The sequence below is a fragment of the Papio anubis genome, chromosome 1, assembly GCF_008728515.1.
Source record: "Papio anubis isolate 15944 chromosome 1, Panubis1.0, whole genome shotgun sequence".
Taxonomy (NCBI): Eukaryota; Metazoa; Chordata; class Mammalia; order Primates; family Cercopithecidae; genus Papio; species Papio anubis.
In genome coordinates this window covers 88,965,179-88,977,463 of record NC_044976.1, presented here as the reverse complement: position 1 = coordinate 88,977,463, position 12,285 = coordinate 88,965,179, and the positions used below count along the sequence as shown (strand labels likewise).

Here is a 12,285-nt window from a genome sequence, read left to right as displayed (position 1 = left end):
TGTCCCAGAGATTCTGGTATGTTGTGTCTTTGTTCTCATTGGTTTCAAAGAACATCTTTATTTCTGCTTTCATTTTGTTATGTACCCAGTAGTGATTCAGGAGCAGATTGTTCAGTTTCCATGTAGTTGAGCAGTTTTGAGTGAGTTTCTTAATCCTGAGTTCTAATTTGATTGCACTGTGGTCTGAGAGACAATTTGTTATAATTTCTTTTCTTTTACATTTGCTGAGGAGTGCTTTACTTCTAACTATGTGGTCAATTTTGGAATAAGTGTGATGTGGTGCTGAGAAGAATGTATATGACTTGGGTGGAGAGTTCTGTAGATGTCTATTAGGTGTGCTTGGTGCAGAGTTGAGTTCAATTCCTGGATATCCTTGTTAACTTTCTGTCTCGTTGATCTGTTTAATGTTGACAGTGGGGTGTTAAAGTCTCCCATTATTATTGTGTGGGAGTCTAAGTCTCTTTGTAAGTCTCTAAGGACTTGCTTTATGAATCTGGGTGCTCCTGTATTGGGTGCATATATATTTAGGATAGTTAGCCCTTCTTGTTGAATTGATCCCTTTACCATTATGTAATGTTCTTCTTTGTCTTTTTTTGATCTTTGTTGGTTTAAAGTCTGTTTTATCAGAGACTAGGATTGCAACCCCTGCCTTTTTTGTTTTCCATTTGCTTGGTAGATCTCCCTCCATCCCTTTATTTTGAGCCTATGTGTGTCTCTGCACGTGAGATGGGTCTCCTGAAAATAGCACACTGATGGGTCTTGACTCTTTAACTGATTTGCCAGTCTGTGTCTTTTAATTGGAGGATTTAGCCCATTTACATTTAAGGTTAATTTTGTTATGTGTGAATTTGATGCTATCATTATGATGTTAGCTGATTATTTTGCTTGTTAGTTGATGCAGTTTCTTCCTAGCATCAATGGTCTTTACATTTTGGCATATTTTTGCAGTGTCTTGTACCGGTTGTTCCTTTCCATGTTTAGTGCTTCCTTCAGGAGCTCTTGTACGGCAGGCCTGGTGGTGACAAAATCTCTCAGCATTTGCTTGTCTGTAAAGGATTTTATTTCTCCTTTACTTATGAAAGTTAGTTTGGCTGGATATGAAATTCTGGGTTGAAAATTCTTTTCTTTAAGAACATTGACTATTGGCCCCCACTGTCTTCTAGCTTGTAGAGTTTCTGCCGAGAAATCCGCTGTTAGTCTGATTGGCTTCCCTTTGTGGGTAACCCGACCTTTCTCTCTGGCTTCCCTCAACATTTTTTCTTTCATTTCAACTTTGGTGAATCTGACAATTATGTGTCTTGGAGTTGCTCTTCTCGAGGAGTATCTTTGTGGTGTTCTCTGTATTTCCTGAATTTGAATGTTGGCCTGCCTTGCTAGGTTGGGGAAGTTCTCCTGGATAATATCCTGCAGAGTGTTTTCCAACTTGGTTCCATTCTCCCCGTCACTTTCAGGTATACCAATCAGATTTGGTTTTTTCACATAGTCCCATATTTCTTGGAGGCTTTGTTCATTTCTTTCTACTCTTTTTTCTCTAAACTTCTCTTCTCACTTCATTTCATTCATTTGATCTTCAATCACTGATACCTTTTCTTCCAGTTAATTGAATCAGTTACCGAAGCTTATGCATTTGTCATGTGGTTCTCGTGGCATGGTTTTCAGCTCCATCTGGTCATTTAATGACTTTTCTACATTGGTTATTCTAGTTAGTCATTCATCTAATCTTTTTTCAAGGTTTTTAGCTTCTTTGCAATGGGTTCAAACTTCCTCCTTTAGCTTGGAGAAGTTTGATCGTCTGAAGCCTTCTTCCCTCACCTCATCAAAGTCATTATCCATCCAGCTTTGTTCCATTGCTGGCGAGGAGCTGCATTCCTTTGGAGGGGGAGAGGCACTCGGGTTTTTAGAATTTTCAGCTTTTCTGCTCTGTTTTTTTCCCCATGTTTGTGGTTTTATCTACCTTTGGTCTTTGATTATGGTGATGTACAGGTGGGATTTTGGTGTGGATGTTCTTTCTGTTTGTTAGTTTTCCTTCTAACAGTCAGGACCCTCAACTGCAGGTCTGTTGGAGTTTGCTGGAGGTCCACTCCAGACCCTGTTTGCCTGGGTATCAGTAGCAGAGGCTGCAGAAGAGTGAATATTGCTGAACAACAAATGTTGCTGCCCAATCGTTCCTCTGGAAGCTTTGTCTCAGAGGGGTACCTGGCCGTGTGAGGTGTCAGTCTACCTCTGCTGGGATGTGCCTCCCAGTTAGGCTACTTGGGGATCAGGGACCCACTTGAGGAGGCAGTCTGTCCATTCTCAGATCTCAAACTCCATGCTGGTAGAACCACTACTCTCTTCAAAGCTGTCAGATGGGGACATTTAAATCTGCAGAGGTTTCTGCTGCCTTTTGTTTGGCTATTCCCTGCCCCCAGAGGTGGAGTCTACAGAGGCAAGCAGGCCTCCTTGAGCTGCAGTGGGTTCCACCGAGTTCGAACTTCCCTGCTGCTTTGTTTCCCTATTTGAGCCTCAGCAATGGTGGGCATCCTTCACCCCGCCTCTCTGCCACCTTGCAGTTAGATCTCAGACTGCTGTGCTGCCAATGAGGGAGGCTCTGTGGGTGTGGGACCCTCTAAGCCAGGGGTTGGATATAATCTCCTGGTGTGCCATTTGCTAAAACCCTTGGAAAAGCACAGTATTAGGGTGAGAGTAACCTGGTTTTCCAGGTGCTGTGTGGTCACGGTTTCCCTTGGCTAGGAAAGGGAATTCCCTTACCCCTTGCACTTCCCGGGTGAGGTGATGCCTCCCCCTGCTTTGGCTCTCGCTCGGTGGGCTGTACCCACTGTCCTGCACCCACTGTCCGACACACCCCAGTGAGATGAAGCTGGTACCTCAGTTGGAAATGCAGAAATCACCCATCTTCTGCGTTGCTCACACTGGGAGCTGTAGCCTGGAGCTGTTCCTATTCGGCTATCTTGCAATGCCTACCGCATTGTTTGATTTTTCATGTGTTAAACTAACCTTGCATTTCTGGAATGAATTCTATTTGGTCATACTCTATTATGTAAAAAGATATACTGCTAGATTTGATTTGCCAATATTTTGTGAGGATTTTTGTGTCTAAGTTTATGAAAGATAATGGTTTGCTGTAATGCCTTTGTCTGGTTTTGGTATCAGGGTGGTGAGCTGGCCTTAATAAGCCAGAAAATGTTCATTCTTCTTCTATTATTTTTTAAAGAATTTGTGTAGAACTGGTATTTTTGAGACTTTTTTCTTCCTTAAAAGTCTGAGAGACTTGTCCAGTAAAGCTATCTGCCTTGTAATTTTTTTTAATTGGAAAGTTTATACCACAAATCTATTTTCTTTCATAGAAATAGAAATATTCAGATTTTTTCTTCTTGAGTAAGCTTTGTTAGTTTGTGTCTTTTAAAGAATTTGTTTATTTAATCTAGTTCATTCAATATATAGCATGAACTTATTTGTAATATTCACTTTTTGCTCTTTTAATGATGTATGAACTGTAGTAATGTTCATCTTTCATTTATGATACTAGTAGTTTGCATATTCTCTCTTTTTTGTCTTAATCAATTTGGCTGGAAGTCTGCCAATTTTATTAATCTATTCAAAGAACTAGCTTTTTGTTTCAGTGTTTTAATTTTTTTTCTGTTCTCAAATTCATTGATAGCTGCTCTTATTTTTATTATTTCTTTTCTCCTGCTTATTTTGGGCTTAATTTATACTTTTTTTTTTTTTAGTTTTTAAGCAGAAGCCTAGATTATTGATTTGAGAACATTTTTCTTTTATAATAAAAGCATTTAATGCTATGTATTTCTTTTCATGCATTGTTTTAACCATATTTCCCTGATTTTTCTTATGTTGTTTTTATTTTCATTTAATTAAAATTATTTTTTAAATTTACCCTTATGACTTTTTTAAACCTATATGGTATTCAGAAGTGCACTGATTTCTAATATTTGGGATAACTTTTCAGATGTGTTTTTGGTTTTGATTTTTAGTTTAATTTTGTCATTGCCAGAGAACATACTGTGATGGTCAGTACAGTCAAATTAGGTGTCAACTTGACTGGATTGAGGGTTGCCTAGATGGCTGATGAAGCATTGTTCTTGGGTATGTCTGTGAGAGTGTTTTCAAAGAAGATTGACATTTCAGTCAGTGGACTGGGAGAGGCAGACCCACCCTCAATGTAGGTAGGCACCATTCAATTGGCTGCCAGAACAGCTAGAACAAGCTGACACCTAACTTGACTAGATTGACCATTACACTATATACTTAATTATAAGTTCTCAATTCTTTACTAATATTTTAAATTTAGACCGTCAATTATCTTGTAGAGCTATTACAAATGAGATAAATATCTTTTACACTTACCTTTATTTTAATTATTCTGGAGATTTAATTTTATTGTGTAAATACAAATTTCTTTTTGATACATATTCTTTATTACTGAAGACATGAAACAAATCTTTTTGTAGTGCATGTCTGCTGGTAATGAATTCTCTCAGCTTTTGTTAGAAAGATATTTTTACTGGGTATAGAATTCTGAGGAGATAGATTAAAATTTTTTTTCCTTTTTAGCAGTTTAAAGATGTCACTTCATTGTCTTCTGGGTTGTATTATTATGACAAATAGTTTGCTACAATGTATATTTTTTTCTTAAGTTTGACATGTGTCATTTTTATCTAGCTTTCTCTTGCCTTCAAGATTCTATCTTTATCTTTGGTTTCTGGAAGTTTGAATATGAGACACTTGAAGCAAGTGTGTGTGTGTGTGTGTGCAACTGTGGTTGTTTTTAGTATTCACCTTTTTTGTGTTTCTTTGATCTCTGATTTGCTGTTTTGTTTTGTTTTGGAAAAATTCTTTACCGTTATCTTGTCTTGTCTTTTTTTTTTTTTTTTTTTTTTGACAGGGTCTCACTCTGTCACCCAGCCTGGAGTGCAGTGCAGTGGTGCAATCACAGTTCACTACACTGTCAACCACTGGCTCAGGCGGTCCTCCCACCTCAACTTGCTGGGTAGCTGGGACTACAGTTGTGTGCCACCACACCCAGCTAATATTTTGTATTTTTTTTGTAGAAATGGGGTTTTACCATGTTGCCCAGGCTGGTCTCCAAGTCCTGAGCTCAAACGATCCACCTGCTTTGGACTCCCAAAGTGCTTGGATTACAGGTGTGAGCCACCATGTCTGGGTCTGTCATTATCTTCTCAAATACCTCTCTAGCTTATTCTATTCCTCTTTTTATCCTGGTATATTAGACTATTTGATATTGTTCCACAACTCTTGGCTACTCGTCTGTAATATTCACATTTTCTCCTCTGGATGTTTAAGTTTGGGTACCTTTCATGGGCTTGTCCTCAAGTTCACTGTTTCTTCCCTTAGCTGTGTTGCTTCTGTTGATGAGCCTGTAGAAAACATACTTCATCCTTAATACCGGGTTTTTATATGTCTTTTTCTTTTCCTTTCTTAAAGAAATTTGAGACAATGTCTCACTCTGTCACCTGGGCTGAAGTACAATGGTGGGATCACAGCTCACTGCAGCCCTGACCTCCTGGGCTCAAGTGATTCTCCTACTTCAGCCTCCTAAGTAGCTGGGACCACAGGTGTGTGCTACCACACCTGGCTAATTTTTGTATTTTTTATAAAGACAAGGTTTTTCCATGTTGCCCAGGCTGCTCTCAAATTCCTGGGCCCAAGCTATCCACCTACCTCGACCTCCCAAAGTGCTGGGACTAGAGGTATGAGCCAGTGCCCAGTCCAGGTTTTTGTATTTCTAATATTTCCATTTCTCACTTTTATTTGTAGATTCCAACTCTTGCTGAAATTAGACACATGCATGTTGTTGGCTTTTTCAGTGAAGCTTTTAACATATTAATCATGGTCTGATAGTTTCAACATCTGGGTCTGGCTTAGTTGATTGCTTTGTCTCTTGGCAGTGTTTTATTTATTTATTTTTAATATCTCCCCCTCTTTTTTAGTGTGTCTTGAAATTTTTGATTGAATGTTGGAAATCATAGCTAGGAAAGCAAAGATTGGCATAAACAGTATGTATGCCTGGTAACTGGCAAACCTCTTTTAACTCTAGGTCATTAGTATGTGTGAGGGGGATATGGGTAGGGAAGTTGAATAAATATAATCAGCAGTTGAGCTGAGTTTAGGTTTGGTTGTCTCTACAGTTAACTTCAGTACACCACTGGCTTCAGATTCTTTAGGGTTACCTTGTGCTTAAGGTGGGACCTAAATTACTGAAGGATTTTGCCAGTGTTCATGTTTTACTCTCAGTTTTTGTTTTTTTCTGTGCACTTGTGCCTCATAGGTGGTCTCTCTCTGTGCTTATGTCCCTCCTCAGTGGTGATACATTGTTTCTGCATGTTACTTGGGGCTTGCTGACTTGGTGGTAGGAGCTGGGGGTTTTCTAGTATCCTGATTCATTCCTAGTCTTAGGCAGGCCCTGTATTCTTGAGTCTTGGAGATGGAGTTTTCTCTACGATCTTGCCCCTTTTTCCCATCACAGCTGAACTCTACCTCGTTACGTGGCAAGTCTTATGCAGAAAAGCATTTCTTTCCTCTTGCCCAGTGACAGGAGAGCTCTGAAGATCTGGGCCAAGAATATTTCTTACCTCTTCCCCAAAGGTAGAGTATTTTTCTTCATTGGTTTATTAGTTTGTTTTTTTGCCCTTCCTTTAGCTACAGTGGGTCTATACATTTGTCATCAGTGTGCCAGTGTTTGCTGCCCTTACCCCAGCTGCTTAGATTTTGATCTATAGGGAAGCCAGGGTGGAGCAGGGCTTTGTGCCTTTCCTTCAGTGGCAGCACTTCCTTTCCTCTCAGTCTATACCACTGAAGGAAAGTTTCTCTGTTCTCCTGCCCTGGCCTCAACCTGGCTTGTGCACATAATGAAGGCTGAAGGCAAAGAGCCTGTGAGAGTGTGTGAACTCTGTCTCCGAAGCTCTCAGGGGTTCTACACACTCACACTAGTGTATAATTAGTCTAACAATTTGTTAAAAATTTTGGTTGAATTCTTCTTATCTTCTTGTATCTTCTTTTCCGCTTGTGTTCTGCCACAGGTGAGCCACATTTGTGTTTTTGTCTCTTTAGAAAGGATTTTTTTTTCTGATATTTCAGGCTACTTGGTTGCTCTGTGATTTTACCTCTTTGATAGGTTCAAAAAATGTTATGATTTTTTGCTTTATCTGAACTTTTATTACCGTTCAGGTGGGAGTGATCCTTTTTCCAACTTTTTACACTTTAGATAAAAACAGAACACCCTCAGTTGCATATTTAAGAGGCTATTTATTACACTGCTCTGCAAGGTCAGTGCTTCTGGTTAGTGTGGTGTATGATAGATCTGTTGGACCCATGGTCATGTGCCTACTGCCACGTCTTTGCTATAAAGTAGGTCAATTGGTTTGATGCAATGTGTTGTGGCATCTCATGTTGTTGAATCAAGCATTCTCTAAGTTCTTGGATAATACTACTGGCTTAGGCTATAGGGGCAGGAAAGATAACCTCATATTCTAATCCTAGTGTTGATCCCATGTAAGATCAATCTCTACTTCTTCAAGAATAGAAAGGTACTTATGCAGTCATCTTGCCACCAATGGGACATTTAGTTTCAATATATGGTGCCATATTGGAGGCCATATTTGTCAGGATTCTCTAGTGGAACAGAACTAATAGAATATATGTATATATGGAAGGGAGTTTATAAAGGAGAATTGACTCACACAGTCACAGGGTAAAGTCCCACGATAGGCTGTCTGCAAGCTGAGGAGCAAGGAAGACAGTAGTGGCTCATTCCAAGTTCCCAAACCTCAGAAGTAGGGAAGCCAACAGTTGCAGCCTTCAGTCTCTGTCTGAAAGCCCAAGAGTCCCTGGAAAACCACTGGTGTAGGTCCAAGAGTTCAAAAGCCAAAGAACTTGCAGTCTGATGTTCGAGGGGCAGGAAGCATCCAGCACGGGAGAAAGATGAAGGTTGGAAGATTCAGCAAGTCTTCTCATTCCACCTTCTTCTGCCTGCTTTTTCTAGCCAGACTGGCAGCTGATTGAATAGTGCCCACCCATATTTAAGGTGGGTCTGCCTCTCCCAGTCTACTGACTCAAATGTTAATCTCCTTTGGCAACATCCTCACAGACACACCCGGAAAGAATACTTTGCGTCCCTCAATCCAATCAAGTTACACTTAATATTAACCATCACAGGGGCATAGCATTGATCTCAGTAGCTGCCAGGTTGGACAATCAGAGTGGCAGTAACTAGATCAGCCTTGGTAAGTGGAAACCTATGCTATTGGACCCATGCATAGCTTACATCTCTGCTGTTACAACTACTTCATTATTCAACCATGGTAACACTGGTGTGGGAAATGACAGAGGGTGGATGACATCAGCTTGCTAAGTTATACTATATAGTTTGTTACTTAGTACCTCTTCTATGGTAAATGCTCTCTAGTGACAATAAACATGTGGTATAAAGATCTTTACATTGTGGCCTCTCTCATGTTTCCATACACATCCTTCTTCCTTTGACTTCCTTGTTTCTAATTCTCAAATCTATCCTCCCCGCCCTCACCCCTGGTCCCTGAAAAACCAGTCAGACCATCATCTACTGCGCATGTGTCTATGTATGTTCTTATCCTGGGCTCCTACCCTTTTTACACGAAGTGGATGACAAAATACACTGACTGGAGGATTTGACCTCATTGCTTTCTTTCATGATTCCTCCTGAGTGGTGGTATAGTGCAGTAGTCGAATTTTGGCTTTTACCCTCATACTGAGCTAACTCATTTATAAACCAAGCTTGGCACTTTCCCCCCTCTGTCAGTTAGTCATAAGTGACCCGTTTCCACCCAGCAATAGTTAAGAACTGAGTCAGTGACATCAGTGTAATAGTGGTGGACAGCAGGGAGGGTATGGCTCACCTATTTATGCAGCTTATTTATGTCCTCTTGTCTTGCTTGTGCCCAATCTTGAATGTACAACTTTTGTCTTAGTCAACTTAGCCTGCTGCAGCAGGATACCACAGACAGGGCAACTTAAGCAACAAGCATCTATTTCCCACAGTTCCAGAGGCTGGAAGTTCAAGATCAGGATGCCAGCTTGGCTGGGTTCTGCCGAGGGCCCTCTTCTGGGCTGCAGACTGCCAACTCCTCAGTGTGTCCTTACATGGTGAAAGGACCTAGCTAGCTCTCTAATCTCTTCTTATAAGGACACTAATCTCATTCATGAGGGCCCATTGTCATGACCTAATTATCTCCCTAAAGCTCCACCTCCAAATGCCGTTACATTGGGAACTACGCTTTAACCTATGAATTTTGGGGGCACACATTCAGTTTATAGCAACTTCCATCTTATTTTGTATTCTTTCTGTGCCTTCTCAACCTAATGACTTTGTAGATCTGACATAACCCAGCTTATGATGGGAAATTTTGGCTGCATGGCCACTTGATGTTCTCATTGGGGTCCCTGAAGCATGATAGGAGTGGGTTTTTATATCTGTCTTACATGCATATGCTTGTTCCAGATCCCTTGGGAGTCTATGCTCTTTTGTTGGAGTATTGTCTTAAACACTGCGAAGATTTTAAGATGTTTAGTAACATCCCTAGCCTGTACTCGCTAGATGCCGGCAGCCCTACCTCCTTCCTCTCCCAGTGGTGACAAACAAAAATGTCTCCAGACATTACCAAATGTCCCCACCAAATGTCCCCTGTGGGGCAAAATTTTTCCTGGTTAAGAACTACTGGTCTATGCAATCTGAGTTAGATTGGACTATGTTATTACACAGGGAGGAAGAGTTAACATAAGGCTGTAGATGTATATGGTTCTCAGTCTCGTGTGAATGTGAACTGATTATGATCTTTCTTTTATAGGAATGGAAAGGAATACATTCCCCAGATCGATGGCCTCATACCAAGTGCCTGAGGCTCTGTTTGTCTGCACTAACAAAGATACTGCATCTGGCATAGCAGCTGCAATTATGGCTACTGCTTGGTTATGTCTGCAGTACTCTACTTCCATCCACCACGCACTATTTGGTTTTCATAGGGGCCAGTGAATTAAATGGCAATACAAGAGGTACCATGACCTTTGCATGCTTTAAATCTTGCCCTTCTTCCTAGGATATAATATTGTTTTAAATGTACTGTGTTGGCGGGGGGTGGGAGGCAGTTCCCAAGGCTTTTGCATGGCATTCTCCCTTATAATAGCTCTTACCCTACAGGTAAGGAACCAATATAAAAGCTGCTGACTAAAAAGTAAGACTGATCCAATTAAGTATTTGGGGACCAGTAAATGATCACTAGGTGGGTTGAAGTACCCCATTGGATTGAGTGGACCCAACCTGAGCCAGAACCATGCCACAATCTCATTTATTACCTTGCCCCTTTATGTTCCCACTCTAAAATCTAAAACAAGCCATGGTGGTGCTTTGATTCCCCAGATATCAATGTCATTTCAGACCTTGCGTTAATAATCCTGGAAAGTTCTGAGTAGTCCCCTTTCTCCAAAACATGGTTACCCAAGTAAATGGGCCATCAATTCCTTTAGGAAAGGACTGGAGAATTACTACGGAATACATCTGATGTGATGTTGTAGTGTTCATCCTCATAGGGACCGGGTGTTTCCTTTAGTCAATAGGTTCTGAATTTGAGAACTGGCTCAGGTCTGGACAATAAATTGTGACTTTACTAGAGTGGTTGCCTTTAGCTTTCTGATCATCTAAACATTCATCCTTGATTTTTAAAAAAACTTGCATAAATTAAGCAATATCCTTATTGTCTGCCCACCTCTTTTGCCTCTATGAACACTGTGTTCCAGGAACCATCTCCATGTCTCTCTGAGGGTTGAGGAGCCCTAGTTGCCATTCCAGTCTTGCCATTCATCATAATAATTGTGCTCACCTTGGTTTTGATGGTTAAGTGTCATCACTTGGCCTCTTTTATCAGGATTCTGGAATAATCCCTGCTTTAGCAATACCTCTCGCTATCAGCCCTGGCCTGTATACCACTGAGCTTCTCAATGATCCAGGTGTTTCTTTATCTACTGCATTTCATATCAATCACTTTGGTAAATGGAGTGTACTCTGGGTCTTTTCATAAACAGCTGTCTGGGACGATTTCTGGCTTCACATAGCATATCCACTCTGACATACCTCTTACTCTGATATTTTGAATTCTTTTCACCCCCAATAACATAGCAATTCTATAATTCCTACTTAGTGTGAGTCATTGATTTTCCAAACTTCTAGGGAAAAGTCTAGCAGTGTGTTAGCATTGTTTGCTGGTGTTAAATCCCCCAGTAGCTGGAGAATGAGTAAATCAACCCTGAAGAGGGGATTTGGGTAGAACACAACAGTATCTACTCACTGCCTTACTCCACATCACACTATACCTGCCATCATCTCCTGTATTGGCTTTGTAGTGGCTTTTGTCAAAAGTGATACAATCTTATCTGATGGCATGATCTCCAAATAAGTAACTCAAGCAACATAATAAACAGAATTTAGAAGACTACAAGCTAGGAATACAAAGATAAACAAATTATATATATAGGAGAAAGATTTAAATGATATGACAGAATTTTGGGGAAGAGCAATGACCATCAACAGAGTAACAAGTGAACAGGTAAGGGGGATGCCTCTAGCCAAAGAGAAAAGTTAGCTCCCTTATTTACATAACCATAATAATTAAAAAAAAAAAACCCCAACAACCCAGAAACCATATTCACATAAACATAGTGTGCTGAGGACTATCCATTATTATCAGATCTTTTTGATTCAATGGAGAGATTATAGTCACCACTGCTAAAACTATCTCTTATTATATAATACAATGATAATAGCAACCATTTATTGAATGTTTGTGGTGCTAAATGCTTTATAAAACATTAACTCCTTATATAACGTTGTATGCACGTGAAGGAGTGATGACAAGAAAATGTGACCCTTGTCAAAGCTGCCACCTTCATGGTTATCTACTTATTACAATGATGTTGACTACCATAATTTATTTATTTATTTTTCTTCTTTATTATACTTTAAGTTCTAGGGTACATGTGCACAACGTGCAGGTTTGTTACATAGGTATACATGTGCCATGTTGGTGTGTGTGCTGCACCCGTTAACTCATCATTTACATTAGGTATATCTCCTAATGCTATCCCTCCCCTTCCCCAACCCCACAACAGGCCCCAGTGTGTGATGTTCCCCTTCCTGTGTCCACATGTTCTCATTGTTCAATTCCCACCTATGAGTGAGAACATGCGGTGTTTGGTTTTCTGTTCTTGTGATAGTTTGCT

The 12,285-nt window shown here is 40.3% G+C and overlaps 1 long non-coding RNA gene across 2 annotated transcripts in view; it reads left to right on the top strand.

Moving 5' to 3' along the window:
- The window catches only part of LOC103886634, a 102,932-nt gene that overhangs the window by 34,433 nt on the left and 56,214 nt on the right, over nt 1-12,285 (top strand). For both annotated transcript variants that reach the window (XR_004176133.1, XR_002524528.2), the window contains exon 4: nt 9,861-10,065. This is a non-coding gene — a long non-coding RNA (uncharacterized LOC103886634). The remainder of the gene's footprint in view (nt 1-9,860; nt 10,066-12,285) is intronic.